Genomic DNA, 17,540 nt, shown 5'->3' with positions numbered 1-17,540 from the left:
ATTAGTCTTACCCATCGAGAAGAACTTGATGATGAATGCATAGAAACACTAATCCTAAGTGTTCATGACTTCATAGTTGGAGTAGAACCACTGCTTTGCCTTCCCGAGCAATGAGAATAGTAAGAGGCAAAGTCAGCTGGCCTCTTGAGTAATTCCCTTGATGGTGAACATACCACAAATCTCTAGCATATTAGGCATGTTCAGCCTCCATCTCCACCATTCCATCCATCTGTTGTCATGCTTTATTTTTTAAAGAAAAAATAAATTAGGAGACTCCTACTTCTGGACATCTAGAAGCCCACAACTATTGGGCCATTCCCTACACCCTGGCAATTCCATGTTACAATACTCATCTTTCCTAGCGGAACTTCTCCTGTAATACCACCTAATTAGCAAAGATCGTCATGTCCTCCACATCTTCTCCCTCCACCTTTTGCCTCTTTTGTTCCTTCCCATCATCATCTTCCTCTCCCTCTAGCAACCTCTTCTTGCTCTCTCTAAAGTTGAGACCCTCCTCAAAGCCATTGTGTTCCCGCTGGACTCTTCTATAGGTCCTATCCAATATCCTATTCCCCAAAGTACTTTCTCTATCCTTTTTAAAATCCTTCTCCCCCACAAGGGCATGTGCTATAGCCTGTTAAATGGGACAAAGTGAGCTCTGGTCCAACCTCATCCCAGTTGCTCCATCTCATCCCCTGTATTACCCACCTTATCCACCTCCATTTATTTAATCTCCCCACATGTGATTATTGTATCCTTCAAAGGGTTTCCCCTTCTTCTATAATATGTGTGGTGCAGACCCTCCCTCCCCTCAACTCCTCTGTTAACGTAAGCATCGATTCTTCCATTCCTCCCTCTCCCCTAATCTCCCTACCAAATCCCCTCTTTCCGTCACAGGTTTTGGTAAATTCATCCTTCTCCAACCCTCCACTCTCCTCAAAGGAAAGTTTGCATGTTACGCCCTTAGGCTTTTGGCGGTTCAGATTTTTTTCAGAGAGCTTGTAACTTTATTATATGTCTCTCTGTATGCTGGGATGTTTTGTTTGACTAGGGAGTAGTCATTTTACTCTTCTCTGTGGGTGCGGGACCCATGGGATACCCCGCAAGGAAGGGAGAAGAACTAGCCTGACTAGGATTCTTCCCCTATAATCTTAGTAGTAGTATTATCCTGTAATCCTACTAGGAACTCTCATTATAAACCGACTAGGACTCTAGCCTCCTGACTATATAAAGGAGAGCAGGGCTCCTTGAATTGGGAGATCAGAACAACAATTGTACAACACAACACTTTACAATCAATCCAACGCAAAGGCTAACACCGACTGGACGTAGGGCTATTACTCGATCAAAGATCAAGGGTCCGAACCAGGATAAATCGACTGTCTCTTGCGTTTACCATCGAGTTCTGCATACGCTGAAGCCCGAACATACTGCCCCGGGTACCCCCGTGGCAAGCTATCGGTGGTCAAACATCGACATTCTCTTTTCCCCAACTATCACTATTCCTAGATTTCTAATGCCCCCCCCCCCAAATACTCCCATTCAACCCTTTATTCTGAGTACCATAGGCCACTCTTCTACATGAAGGATTAACCAGCAACCAGTTTCCATCTTGTTTCCTCTCATCCTTGCCATAGTTCTCATTGATATGACCCAACAATCCACAAACATAGCAAAAGTTTGGGAGAAATTCATATTTGGTTGGGCATCGACAATCCTATCCCCCAACTATTGATCCATCATCATCACCCCCAAAAGTAGTGCCTTGCCAATATCCAACTTAACTTTAATTCTGAGATAACCCCCAACTGTTGATCCATCATCATCAGCATCCACTAGGGTCTTTCCTACCTTGTCAGTGATCTCCTTTTTGGTGGCATCATTCATCAGGCCAAGTGATAGATCGAAGACGCAAATCCATGTCAGCGTGTATACAAACTCTAGATCCTTTAGGTGTTTCTTGCCATCAAAACCCACCACCACAAACAAATCATCGCCAAACTCCCACAGCCCCTCATTTTTGTCGGCCGCTCACCCCGGTTTCAGGAAGTAAAATAGGGAGATTCCTAGACAATTTCTTTATATTGGACTCCCTTTAGAGGGCACCAAATTTTCCCCAATGTTTGGCTCATCCCTTCTATGTGCCTGCCTAGGTTTTGTTGAGAATAGCTTCTCGACTGCCTATACCACCTTACCTCCATCACCCACTGACGTCTTCCAAGCAACCCCACAATTCTCCTCCTCTAAGAGCTTTAGACCCTCCATGAGCCCCTCAAGCTCCTCCATGTTGGTATATGCTCTGAATTCCTAAAGGCTTCTACATGCACCTATTGTTGGACGATGTCTAATTTAGCTTGTCCTATATCAGCAAGGCATTTTGTGGTAGCATACTTGCATGTTGCTTGGGTTCTGTTTAGCCACTTGTTATTTGGATTTGACTGCATGCTTCGGCCTAAATAAACTAGTTGAACACGTAAGGAAAAGTGTAACACAATTAGCAGAACTCTTCTGCATTTTCAATTCCACTTCCTCTTGTAATATTCTTGGGTTGAGTTACCAGTTGTAAATCCCTTCCATTTGTAGACCACTAGATATATTGAATAGTGAAGATTACCTTTGTGTATTCGTGTCTTGATTTCCAGAGGAGTTTCCACATAAATTAGTGTCTCTTGTGATTGTGATCATACTTATTTTGTCAGTTCTTTCCTAACAAGTAGTATCAGAGCCAAGTTTATTGCCTATTCAATCTAGGCTTCTTTGACATGGCACCTTTGAAGTATGACATTCCATTGTTGGATCGAGACACACGGTTTTTTCTATGGCAAGTCAAGATGCGGGCAATTCTGACGCATGCTGAATGGGATGATGCGCTAGATGGTTTTGGTGGGAAGAATACCACAGATTGGTCTGATGCTGAAAAATGGAAAGACCACAAGTCTTTATGTCAAATTCATCTCCATTTGTCAAACAGTATTTTGCAGGAGGTGTTAAAGGAGACCACTATTGATGGACTATGGTTAAAGTTAGAGCAGCTCTATATGACAAAGGATCTCACTAGCAAGATGCACCTTAAGCAGAAGTTGTTTTTGCATAAGATGCAAGATGGAGGAAAGGTGTTGGATCACCTTTTAGAATTTAAAGAGATTGTTGCTGATCTTGAGTCAATGGAGGTAAAATATGGTAAAGAGGATCTTGGTCTTATTCTTTTGTGTTCCCTACCTAGTTCATATTCAAATTTCAGAGATACAATACTATATAGTCGTGATACTCTCACCCTAAATGAAGTTTATGAAGCCTTGCATGCCAAGGAAAAGATGAAAGAAATGGTATCAGCTGAAAGTTCAAGTTCACAAGCAGAAGGCTTGTCTGTTCAGGGTAGGCAAAAGGAGAAGGGATCCTATAGTGGATCTAGAGGTAAAAGTTCAAGTGGCTACAGGGGCCATTCAAAGTCTAGAGAGAAGGGCGATAAATTCTGCCATTATTGCAAGAAAGACAATCATTATATTACAGAGTGTTACAAGTTGAAAAACAAGGAAAAGCAAAATAGCATATCTAAGTCAAGAGGTAAAACTGAAGATGAAGGTAAAAAGCTTTAGTTGCTACTTAAAGTGGCAGTGAAGGTGACATGCTTGTTACTTTTGCTGGATGTGCAAAGATTGATGATGAATGTATTCTTGATTCAGCCTACACTTTTCATATATGCATTCATAAAGAATGGTTTACCACTTATGATTCTGTTCAAGGTGGTGGCTCTGTGTTAATGGGTGATAGCACACCCCATAAGATAGTTGGCATTGGATCCATTCAAATTAAAATGTCTGATGGTGTTATCAGGACCTTGACTAATGTGATGCACATTCCAACTACGATGAGAAATCTTATCTCGTTAAGTACTCTGGATTTGAAAGGGTACAGATACTTCGTTGGAGGTGGAGTTATGAATGTATCAATAGGCTCTCTTGTTGTCATGAAAGGTGATTTGAAATCTGCCAATTTGTATCTCCTGTGAGATACTACAATTGTAGGTAATGTTGCTACACTTTCAAAGTCATTATCTGATTCTGATGCTCTACAAATTTGGTTTGGCAGAGCTATGTAAGAGAGGGCTTCTTGATGGACATAACATTAGTAAGTTACAATTTTGTGAGCATTGTGTGTTTGGCAAACATAAGACAGTGAAATTCAATACCTTGACACATACAACCAAAGGTATTCTTGACTACGTGCATTCTGATTTATGGGGGCCATCTCGTAAGACATCACTAGGTGGCGCTTGTTATATGTTGACAATTATTGATGATTACTCTAGAAAAGTTTGGCCTTATTTCTTGAAGCATAAATCAAAAACATTTTTAGCTTTTAAAGAGTGCAAGGCAATGGTTGAAAAGCAAACTAAAAAGAAGGTAAAAAAGCGTCGCACCGATAATGGGATGGAGTTCTATTTGGAGGAATTTAATTCTTATTGTAAATCTGAAGGCATTGTGAGACACTACACAGTTCCTTACACACCTCAGCAAAAAGGTGTAGCTAAGCGTATGAACAGAACAATCATATCAAAGGCTCATTGCATGTTGTCTAATGTAGGACTACATAGACATTTTTGGGCAGAAGCTGCTTCCACTGCTTGTTATCTCATTAATCGGTCTCCATCTATTGCCATTAACAAGAAAACTCCAATTGAGGTTTGGTCTGGTTCTCCGGCAAACTATTTAGAATTAAGAGTTTTTTGTCGTACTGTGTGTGCTCATGTTGATAACTGTAGCACCCGGTTTTAAGAACAAAACTAGATACGCACCATATGTGAGCCCAGGAAGTCAAATCTCACATATAGCTACAAATAAGGGTAATATCAAAAGACAATGCTCAATATACAATGTACTTAGTATAAAGGATATAACCTTAGACAGCAAATAGAGAAAAGATAACTCCAATCTTTGAGTGAAGACTCTAATTCCACAGGGACAACGGACTGGTTGATCACAAGCCTAACTCCTCTAGACTAGCAATCTAGTACCCATCCGGGATTTTTATCCAAATAATTGAAAAATAAAGCAAGCCTAAGTACATGTCGTACTCAACAAATATAACATGGGGTTCATGAGGCTCAAAAGGCTGATACTGGTTAACTGCGATTAGCTTTTAATGAGTCATGATTTTAGCAATAGGGTGGCAACAAGATTATCCACACAAAGCCCATATAAACACATGATCAGGTAAACATAAATAATGAATAGCATAAACAGTAATCAATAGTGAGCATCTTCATCATCAACATCATCAGTGTTCATCATCTATTTCATAAGGGTCCAAGGCCGCTCGTGACCATGAGCAAGGCTAATATACCAGTTCTACACTCTGCAGAGGTTGTACACTTTTACTGTGAGTCATGATTTACCCTTTTGCCTGAGGTGATCAGCCACTTGACCCACTACCTAGAAAGGTCGGCAGGGTTCACTATGAAGCCTTTCAATGGTTCATCTAATAAGTTAGGGCCATTAGATTCACTCAGCAAACAGATGTAGAGCCCCCCTTCCAGATGGCATAATGACGCGCAGCCTGTACACAAGGGGACAGAGGCCGCACTATACCCAATTCGTCAAGCCATTCTTATGCCAATAGAGGTAACCACTAACAAGCTCAAAAAGATCCTCATACTATGCTAAAGCCAGAGCCATGTAGCCCTCATAGTTGTACTGTAAGTCCCAGATGTTCGCTTACAGATAAGTCCTTAGGGAGATGAATCTAGAGCATCATATAATAGCCCAATGCTCTAGCCCCCTGATTCCATGTTGCTAAAAAGCATCTTTTAGTGTTTATTGCATATACCACTAGTCAAGTTACAAGATCATATTGTAGTTGAGCACTAGCATCATACTACCTAATGCAACACCCCATAGGTATGAAAGCACAAGGTACAAAGTAGTAGGAAATCCTTAGTGGTAATCAAGGTGGACACATGCAGTATGATAAGTGATTAATGGTGTATAGGACAACAAGGAAGATCCCATGCTATACTTGCCTTAAAACACCGATCCTTCGGTAAGCTTTAATCTTCAACGTCCTTCTTCTTCTTCTTGATCACCACGTATATCTCACCGACTGGACATAATCATAGAACACCACACAATCATCCATACACATACATGCATAGCATACATTTACATCTACATTAGAACAATACACCAATCATAGAAAAATAAGTAAAAGAGTTTGAAACATGATACTACGCATCGCTACGAACACACAGCCGCGAGAGACACGCTAATCGAAGCTACGGTTTGAGAGAAACGACTACCAAAAGATCCATTCATAAGAGAAAATATAAAACTATAAGCTTCATGTGTCTTAACTATATAAAAACTTATATAAATTGAATTAAGTCAAATTTAGATTTGAATTATAAACCTAAAGTAAAAAACAAATCATATTTTATTTATAAAATCCAGTTGCATAACTATTATCCAAATTAGAGTTTAAGCCATGAAATTCTAGAAATAGTGACATGATAAACATTGTTACTAACGCGTAGATCTCTTTGTAATGAATCTAGTGCAACTTGAATAGGTCAAATCAAAGCTAAAACATAGAAGATATGAATTAAACAAGATTTTCTTTAATAAAATAATAGATTAAATCTAACCTCAAATTTTAAAAGTTGAAATCATATCCAACAATAGTATGAACATTTAGATTATGGAATTACGAACCTAACACAAGTTGAACGGATCAAATCGGAGTTAAAACAAAGAAACTACGCATAAACAAGATCAATGGCAATTCTGTAATTATTTTGAAATTAATTTCGTATAAAAATAATTAAAAACTGAATTAAAACAATCCTGTGGACCGGTCGTCATTTTTAGGAAAACACAGGGGTCAAAACATAAAAACTAGGGGCATACATGTTTTGAATTATTTTCAACAAAGGGTGGACTACGGGTTGATTTAAGTAAAACAGAGGGTCTCTTTAGCAAAATGTCCATGCAGTCAGCGCGATTGCTGGTGTGGCGCACACGTGGTGACAGGTGGCGGCCTCCAAGTGGGTAGTCTATAGTGAACCGCTTGTGTGGCGTGCTGACGCAGACAGTGCACCTGGTCTACACTGTGCTCATGGACCGAAGAGGTATCTTCAAATCTAGGCCATAAATCTCAGATCGGATGGCTTGAAATGATTGGGAGGGATGGGGTCGCTAGCACAGTACCTGGATAGCGGAGCCATGGCTGGGGTGAGCTCAGCCTCACCAGAATCTCACCGGAACGACGATTCCATCTATCATTGGCCAAAAGGAGGACACGGGAAGGGAGCAGAGGCGCAAGCAAACTCGATCTAGGGTTCGGTGAGAGCCGCACGGGCACAGAGATGGCGCGGTGCTCAAATTGGAGGCTCAAGAGGTCTGACAAAGCACGAGCGATGGTGTGAAGGTAGCAGAGAGCGAGAGCGCACGGATGGCACCTGAGGCCTTCTTACCTAGACTTGAAGCTCGACTGACGGTCCTTGACAATGGCGTGGCAGCGGACGGTGACCACCGTGGCGGCGGCGATTTCCTCTGCTCAGCAAGATCCTAGGTGAGCGGCAGCAGTAGTAGCTAGGGCTCGAGGCAGCGCTGGGGTTGTCAGAGGGAAGCGTCGCACCTAGGGCTCAGTTTTATAGGGCGTAGGCATGGTGCGCACGCCATGACCGGGGTGCGGCGGTGGGGCGGATACGGACTCCTCAGTGGAATCCGGGCTAGCTACACAAGGTAGGAGAAGGGCCTGACCTGCAGGCCCAGGCTATTGGTGAGTACGGAAGGGGGACTGGTTTGTCAGCCAAAGGGGGAGAGAGGAGAGCGAGGATGCTACCGCGTGGACTGTGGGCTAAGCTGGGCCGAGCGCGGTGGAGTGGGCCGAGGGAGAGAGCTAGGCCAGGAGAGGGAGTAAAGGGAGAGTGGGCTATGGCCAGGGAGGGAGAGCAGGGCAGGCCGGCTTGAGCCCACAGGGCGGCAAAGGGAGAGGAGAGTAGGCCTTCGGGCCAGATTGCAGTAGAAATAATTTTTCCATTTTCCAAACCTTTTCTATTTTCCATTTTCAATCCAAATTCAAATATGATCTAATTCAAATTCAAATATAGTTTCAAATGTACTTTTCAATTCCAATAAAAATGAGTAATTTTAGTAAGCTTCCAAAAATATATTTTACAACCCTTTTTAAACTCTTTTATTTTCCAATTCTCTTTTTCTTTCTTTTCTTTTACTTCAAAGTCATTTTTAATTTATTTCCAAAAGCAATTCAAACCATTTTCAAATTTACAAAAACATTTTGAATCCATTTTGAATTTTGGATTCAACCACTCATTGCAATAGATCAAATGCACCGGCATGTATGCACATCCATGTTGCTACCTTATGATAAATTTTAAATTAATGAAAAAATTTATTTTCCTATATTTCATGTGCACAAAAATTCATAAATTAATCATTTCAAACCTATTTTCAAAATTGAAATTTTAGGGTGTTACAATTCTACCCCCTTAAGATGAATCTTGTCCCTGAGGTTCGAAAAACGTTGACTAGGAGATAGGGATACTTCGTCTTTAGATTCTTCTTTACTTCCTCATGTAGTTTCATCTTCTTGATAAGGATCACACTTTACTTTGCATACATGTTAATTTTATTCCATGTAACTTGCCAAACTGATCCTAAGATTCTAACAAATACTCCAAACCATACTCTGGTAACTCCAATCACTAGGCCACCTTTCCTATAATACCAATTCTCTTTCTTAAAATATCCACCTTCCAATGAAGCCTCACAAATCTCTTCATCAGAAAGGGATTCTACTACCAATCTTTAAAACATTAAGGATTCTGGTTAAGTTGCTCGAACTTGGAATACAATTCTTAGTCCTTGATGTCACCTGAACCTTCTTAGCACAATTCTCCGTTGCTAAGGGCATCAGCCATGACTCTGCTTCTCAAAGTAATAGCACTTTTCCAAGTCGTAAAACCTTGATTGCTTCAATCCAATAATGATGTCACAAGCTCATAATCAACTTAGTGAAAATGTCCATTAGATTCTTGTGACCCACCTAGATGTCACTTTTATGTCCAAGAAGATAGTACTTCCATGCTTTACAATGGATAACCCCACATCTTGACAAGGTGCATCATAGTAGACATAAAGCTCTTGTCCACCAATGTTTTGAAATTAGGATACACAACAGTCAACAACTACAATTGAACTCCATCATTCATCCTTTCAAAGCATTTTAGTTTCTTAGCATCATTATCCACTTCTTCTAGAGCATAGCGTGATAGCTGAGTGAACATGTCATGATACTCACACATAGTCATAGATCCTTACTTGAGAGCCCGGAACTCATCTGGCTTGAGTTCTATCACACCCGTGGAAATGTGGTACGACCTGAAGCTCTCGCTAAACTCCTTCCAAGTGATCTGTCCAACATTGTTGGGACATCCATACTAGTAAGACTCCTACTAGTCTTGTGCTATGCCCTGGAGTTGGCCAGACATAATAAGCACCTTCTCATGGTAGCAACCATCACAGAGATAATCGAAGTTTCCAAATAAATAACTAGAACGTATGAATCTTCATCTTGCAACTTCTTCAACTTGGCTACACCCTTAAGAAAAGATCAACTAGGGGACACAAAAAGGGTAGCTTGCACCTTTTTCTAGATGAGCTAACTAGTATCAAGACGTTCTGACATCCCAATGATACCCTCGTGTATGGGCAAGAACAAGAACTCTGAAATTCCTCGCGAGTAGAAGTACAGCAGTGCAGTAAATAGCTGTAACTCTCATTCTATTAATCCAATGAAGTTTGAGCTTATACCTTTTTTAAATCTTATGAAATCCTCCACAACTTCCTTATAGAACACTTTTCTAAATTCTATAGTTCAGGTAGTCAAAAATAGTGCACAACAGAAACTACTCTAGATTTTAGACAGCGTGGTCATCTTGTGATTTTCATAACTCCATAACCAAAATAGATATGAGGGCAGTTCTTGTAGTCAAAGATAGATATTGAAGTCTACTATTGCCCATAATTTCTCTATGATTTTTGGTAGTCCAAAAACAGAGATATAAGCCAAAGAGTGCAGTTTGCGCCGAAGAAAAAGAATAGAGAAAATAGAAGACAACCAAAACCTGACTATTTATTCCATTAATCCTCGTACCTTAGGCCTATGAACTAAATGAAATTGTGGGAACACCCAACAAGATCATTGCAATCATTACAAAGATCCAAAACAAGCATAAACATAATGACAATTCAGCAAAGCAATAAATGTGCACAACTCAATCATTGACTTGACTTGCGATACTAACGTTTTTATTACATAAAGGGCACAAACACCTATTCCTTAACCAAGGTGTGGCTACGAGGGCATCTAGGGTAGCATCCCTTGCATGATAGCGAGGGCAACACATCTTCCACTTTCTTGATCCTAGATAGTCCGTCATGACTCCTTCATTCGTCATCCTCATCAAATGCTTCTTTCGGGTTGGGCATCACTAACACTTACTGGTGGCAACCCTGTAGTGATCTAATTCAGGCCACTTCTATAGTGTATTTGTTGATTCTTCTATAGGCAAAATTTAGCATAATGTCCTTCTTGTTGGCAATAATAACACATGATCTTAGCTAGATCTTTTGTGATGTCATACTCCACAGAATTGTTGCTTAGTGTGTTGTCGGCTTGCCGACTTTGAAGGTTCATCTTTGTTGGACTGGACCGCTTTCTAGCTCGCTTGATCCTTTAGGGTTGAAACTCCTTATAGGTGATCATCCACCCATCTATGCATACCTCATGTGGAAAGAGTAGAGTAATCTTAACTTGAGAAACTTCTGACTCTAGAGTCTGAGTTTATCTGACCAGGCATTGGAGCTAGATGTAACAATGTAGTAGAACTCAAATGTTGATTGCTTCCCAATTCTAGCTCTAGTGAGGACCGCCTTCCTCTTCTTATCCACATTAGCTTCACAACTCGAGTTCACCTTGACTTCCCTCTTATTAGACTTGTTCTGAAGACAGGGAAAACCATAATGCTCGCAGCATTGACATTGACACTGGCTTCTGAGCGTATTACTACCAACACCTTCATTAGACTTCATTTTCTTCTAAGCTTCTGCCACTTGTCTCTTCACTGGTCTCTTTGGTATGTTGGTTTGACCCTATGGCAAGCACTATTGAGAACCCCCTTGTTGAGTCATTCCTTCTAATACTTATTGCATAGCTAAAAGCTTCTCCTTGTCGAACGCAATCAAGGACAACATAGCCTGGTCCTCTTGACCTTTGATGCCAGTGGTCTTCTCATTATGACCCATCTATTTAGACGATGAGAGAGGATTGAGAATAGAGACAAGGTTTTCATAACAGAATAGAGGCTGAAGTGAGCATAACTTTTAGCAAATAACAAGGTTAGAGAGAAAGCAAGAACTAAGCAGAGATGAAAGCATGCTAAAACGCCTAGTTCTAACTAGGCTTGCGTCCTACGGTCAGCATTGCTCTGATACCACTTTGTAGCACCCAGTTTTAAGAACAAAACCTGATACGCACCATATGTGAGCCCAGGAAGTCAAATCTCACATATAGCTACAAATAAGGGTAATATCAAAAGATAATACTCAATATATAACGTACTTAGTATAAAGGATATAACCTTAAATAGCAAACAGCGAAAAGACAACTTTGACCTTTGGGTGAAGACTCCAATTCCATAGGGACAACTGACTGGTTGATCATAAGCCTAACTCCTTCAGACTAGCAATCTGGTACCCCATCTAGGATTTTTATCTAAATAATTAAAAAATAAAGCAAGCGTAAGTACATGTCGTACTCAACAAATATAACATGGGGTTCATGAGGCTCAAAAGGCTAACTGCGATTAGCTTTTAATGAGTCATGATTTCAAAATAGGGTGGCAACAGTTTATCCACAAGCTCATATAAACACATGATCAGGTAAACATGAATAATAAATAGCATAAACAGTAATCATTAGTGAGCATCTTCATCATCAGTATCATTAGTGTTTATCATCTATTCCGTAAGGGTCCAAGGCCGCTCATGACCATGAGCATGGCTGATATACCAGTTTTACACTCTGCAGAGATTGTACACTTTCATTATGAGTCATGATTTACCCTTTCGCCTGAGGTGATCAGCCTCTTGACCCACTACCTAGGAAGGCCGACAGGGTTCACTATGAAGCCTTTCAAGGTTCATTTAACAAGTTAGGGCCATTAGATTCACTTGGCAAACAGATGTAGAGCCCCCCTTCCCGATGGCACAATGACACGCAGCCTATACATAAGGGGATAGAGGTCGCACTATACCCGATTTGTCAAGCCATTCTTATGCCAATAAAGGTAACCACTAACAAGCTAGAAAAGATCCTCATACTGAGCTATAGTCAGAGCCATGTAGCCCTCATAGTTGTACTGTAAGTCCCAGATGTTCACTTACAGATAAGTCCTTAGGGAGATGAATCTAGAGCACCATATAATAGCCCAATGCTCTAGCCCCCTGATTCCATGTTGCTAAAAGCATCTTTTAGTGTTTATTGTATATGCCATTAGCTAAGTTGCAAGATCATGTTTGTAGTTGAGCACTAGCATCATACTACCCAATGCAATACCCCATAGGTATCAAGGCACAAGGTACAAAGTAGTAGGAAATCCTTAGTGGTAATCAAGGTGGACACATGCAGTATGATAAGTGATTAATGGTGTATAGGACAATAAGGAAGATCCCATGCTATACTTGCCTTAAAACATCGATCCTTCAGTAAGCTTTAATTTTCAATGTCCTTCTTCTTCTTCTTGATCACTCTGTTAATAGTCATTTTCAGAGGGTGCATTAGAGGTGGACGCCTTAGCACACTCGCCTCTATTAATAATTAATAATCGATTAAACGACGCAGTCACCTTGGGATGCCTTCCTCTGAAAATGATTAATACAAGTGGGCATTTGCTTGAAGGCTGCCTGACCATTTACAGATGTGGTCCCTAAGTGTACCCACCTTTATTAATCAGAGAGATTGTCTTCTAAAATCTTTTTCTGGTAGTGTAACATGAACATAGTGTGTAACATCTGTTTTTTATACAAAGTTGTTTGATCTATCAGCCTGTTCGGGAGGCCGTAAACGATCATGGATTATTTACTGCTGGCTGGTTGGTGTGAAAGAAAAACACTGTTCCTAGCTAGAAATTTACGATCGTTTATGAGCAAGCGAACAGGCTGATACATAAGATGAGACATATATAGCAAGACCTTAAAGTTAGATGGCTGAGAAATCATACTTTCTCTATTCTAAAACATAAGGGAATGCAAATTTATTTTAAGTCAAACTATAGTAACTTTGTTCAAGTTTAGAGAAAAAAAAGAGAGAAATATTTTGAACTACAAATTAGCTTAATTTGATACATTACGAAATGTATTTTTATAATATACTTTGATGTGGTAGATGTTAATAATCTTCTCTATAAATTTGGTCGAACTTAATATAGTTCGACCTAGAACACAAACTCGAATAATCCCTTATATTTCAAGACAGATGGCGTATGATGGAAGCTAATGGAAACACATATATAGGTGTTATATTATGTATGATGCTCAAGGGAACCTTCCCTTTATTTCAAGCCATCCAAACCCCCGCTCAAGACTTCTCCTATTTATCCTTATATATATGCATGAGTGAGCGTTCACCCAAGCAGCCACCAGCCCTTAAGCTAGCGTGATGGAGCCCCTGTATGCTGGAAACCTAGCGGAGGCTTGTGGCGCAAACAACATCAGCATTTTCAAGAACCTGACAGACTCGTATAACAGCCAGCTAAATGACACGGCCACTTTGTCCACCTCCTTCATCATGTTCGTCCTCACTGCTCTCTTCTTCAACCTCAACCTCTTCAGCGGGCTGTCACGCGTCAGCGCCATTCTGGACCCCAAGGTCAGGCTGGGCCTCACCTCGGCGCTCTCGCTGTTCCTTCCCGTCATGTCCTACCTCTTCTCGGAGGCCAAGAATAGCAAGGACAACGACAGCAGGTTCAAGTCGGAGCTCCCGCTGAGAGCACGGTTCATCCTCATCTGGATGCTCCTTGTAGAGCTCCTCAGCAAGAAGGTGGAGGCGATCAAAATGCAGGGGTACTCGTACTCAGGCACCATCGAGCATGTCGGCCGCGTGCTCTGGCTCGGTGGCCTCGTCTTCTCCAACCTACAAGGAACCGGCAGGAGGGCGATGACGGGCATCCTCTGGCTCTATGTGCCACCAAGCTGGTGCAGAGGGTCTCCTTCCCGAGGTGGGCAAATGTTCGCTCGCCTTGGGCAAGAACGCCGGGGTCATCACCTCCTACATGGCTCAGCTGCTAGAAAAAGAGCAGCAGGGGCACCGGATCCGACCGGAAGATGGGGACGAGCTGCTGAAGGGATGCCGGTACGCGGTCATGGAGGAAGACAGCTTGGTGGTTGAAGCTATCCCAAGCGGATACAGGCTCAAAGACGACGGTGATGGCGGCGACGCCGTTGCCACCGTCGGCAAAATCTGGAGGCTCGCTGAGACCGATCCTCTGCTCGCTTCTCTCGACCGATTAGCCACCGGCTGAGGCGGCTCTGCCTGTCCTTTTCGCTCTTCAAGCTGCTTCGCCGGAGGCTGGAGCGCCTTCCAGCGGCGACTGCGGCAGAGACCCGGAACTACCAGGAAATCATCCTTAGAGGCTTGTACGACAAGTACTCCCGGCACGGGCAAGGAGGAGGCGCGGCGGCGGAGGTGACGTTCCAGGTGACAAACGACGAGCTCAACTTCCTGTGCGAGTATTACCACTCCGTGGTCCCCGTCGTCCTGGCGAGCCCTTTCTTCTTGATAGCCAACTACTTCCTCCTCCCACTCGTGGTGTTCGTCCTGTGCCTCGTGCTCATCGTTCTGTGCAGCAACGGCGACGTCCCGTTCGCCTTCCGCAGCATACACAGCGACAACTACTTCACTTTCTTCGGCGCCATCCAGATGACTCGATGCCTGCGATGGGTGTTCAAGTACCCCGTAGTGTTCTTCTGCACCGTTGACTTCACCATCACCTCGCTCCTTTTCCTCATGTTCATCTACGAAGAGGTGTGGGAGTTCTTCGTCTTCCTGCTCTCCGACTGGTTCCTGGTGTCGCTGATCTGCAAGTGCACAGTCAAACACCAGTGGTGCAACAGCCGCGCCTTGGGCTGCGCGCCTGCGCCATCCGCTGCATCCTGTTGGTACGAAGCCTGATAACCCGCCCAGGCATCAGGTTCAACCAGTTCTCCGTGCTCAGGTTCTGCGGGCTGACGATGCCGGCCCATCTCCCGCTCAAAGCTTCGCTCCTCGTTCCGGCCATTCCGGTAATCCGGTGCCCAAACAAGTGAAGCATTCCATCATGGATTACTTCACCAGGCTGTACGACGCTGATGGAAGCTACACCTCTCTTACTCTCACCAACGGAAGGTCCGCACTGGTGGCGGGCCATTCCGACCTCCTGCTGTTCTGCGACAACGACAGCGTCGCCGAGGTTATCCTCACCTGGCACGTCGCCACCATCCTCCTGGAGGTAAACCATCCACCACCTCCTCAGGCTCAGGCTCAGGCTCAGGGTGGTCACACTTACACCAACAATGTGGCCATGACGCTATCCAAGTACTGCGCTTACTTGGTGGCCTTCCACCCTGAGCTGCTCCCGGACAACCAGGAGAGCACGGAGCGTGTGTTCAAGGGCTTGAAGGCCGAGTTGTACGACCTACTTGGCTTCTGGGGCTACTACTTCTCACCGTGCAGGCACACCAGGTACGGCAAGATCATGTCAAGCAAGCCGGTGTTGGAAGACGAAACTAAGGCGGCGACGGCAAGAACAACTGCGACGGCGGCGGTCGTGCGCAAGGGCGCGGCGTTGGCGCGTTTACTGGAAGAGAAAGCCGCTGCCAATCCTGATGAACAGGAGGGCGTGTGGAAGGTACTGGCCAACCTTTGGGTCGAGCTCTTCGTGTACATTGCAGCCTCCAGCAACGAGGATGCGTGGGAGGGCACGAGAATGTGCTACCAAAGGGCGGCGAGTTCATCACAGTGCTTTGGGCGATGGCCACGCATGCCGGCATAAGCCTAGTTGGGAGGACAACGAGATAAGTGGAGCACCAAATACTTCTCTACAACAGCCATTTTTCCTTCGTAAAGGACCCATGATTTTGAGTCCTTGAGCTGGACTTCTCCAACACGTTTAGCTCGATGATGCTTCATAAGGTACTAGAGAAGATAACATGGATGATTGCACTCCTTTCTTCCACCGGTGTTGTTCGGTATTCTTTGGATTTGATTGTGCCTTGCGGGTTCATCATCCTTCTTCTAGTTGGGGGGTTAAATTCTCCCCTTCATCTTTGACTAACTCCTTAGGTCAAGTCATCTGAACTGTTGATGGTTAGTTATAAAATTTGAATCATGTGTAGCGAATGCAAAGCCCTCTTTGTTTCCTTCGAAACAGAGTTGAATTTCTAAAAGCCCAATGTTTAGTTTTGGTAATTGAGACAACTATGGACTAACATTTTGCTAAGTGTGTGATTAAGCTAGGTTAGGTCCACACCAAGGTGATGAGCAAGGCTTGGAAATGGATTAAATGTGATCAATCTAATTGGAACAATGTCCTTAGAAAAGAAAAAAGAGAAAAACAAATCCAATATTGTGAAGGCAAGGTATAAATAAGGCTTTTATTTGCCCAGTGAAGCATGCAATGGATGTGTGCTCGGTTTAGGATAGATGTTCTACTATTAAGAGGGGAGCTCTAATTAGATAACATGGTTATCTAGTGCCACTAGGTCTTGAACTACAATCATTTGCATTTAGGCCTAGTGGCGTGGTGAGTAGCAAGCAAAAAATGGTTATGAAAAAAACATTTTGAAAATGCTAACTCAGGGCTTAGATGTTTGGCAAAACATTTAAGACTTGGCACGCTTGCGAAGAGATGAGAGAGTGATGTCGGTGGTGTGTTGTTAGCACTCACCAGACGTCTGTAGGACAAGGGTGCATACATGAGATGTCATATGTTACCTTTGACATAATGTTGACATTTGATCTGAGATCGCATATGCCATTGTTTAATGTCTAGGGTCCAATGGAGCATTAGATGATTGGCCTCCCTAAATTGTCCTTCTTGATCATGAAGGGAGGGTCCAATAGCGCATCGCCCTTGTGGTGACCAAACTGATGGTCTCGAATGGCTCCTCGGGTTTCCCAGGAATTCTTCCTTTTTCGGAAGATGGAACTATTGCTCCTAACTCAGCTAACTAGGTTTCTAGTATCTTGTTAAAGTTAAGTTGTTTTCTCAAGTTATGTTAGAGGAGCAGTCATCAAGTTTAGCATTAATATTTTCAAGTATCTTTTCATTAGTATACAACTTCTTATTAATTGTCTCATTTATTTAGCTTTACCAAGAACAAGAAATTTAAGAGAAGGTTGATTATTGTTATAACCATTGAAAATGTTACCTCCTTGGTGGTTGGAGCATTGATTCGATCCTTGATTTTCTTGAGTATGATACC

At 42.7% G+C, this 17,540-nt stretch overlaps 1 pseudogene; it reads left to right on the top strand.

The window, feature by feature from the left end:
* Positions 1 to 13,737: 13,737 nt before the first annotated feature.
* LOC136543911 (uncharacterized) lies at positions 13,738 to 16,134 on the top strand (annotated as a pseudogene).
* Positions 16,135 to 17,540: the final 1,406 nt, after the last annotated feature.

This window comes from Miscanthus floridulus, chromosome 3 (genome assembly GCF_019320115.1).
Source record: "Miscanthus floridulus cultivar M001 chromosome 3, ASM1932011v1, whole genome shotgun sequence".
Classification (NCBI taxonomy): domain Eukaryota; kingdom Viridiplantae; phylum Streptophyta; class Magnoliopsida; order Poales; family Poaceae; genus Miscanthus; species Miscanthus floridulus.
This window is presented reverse-complemented; position numbering and strand designations above follow the sequence as displayed.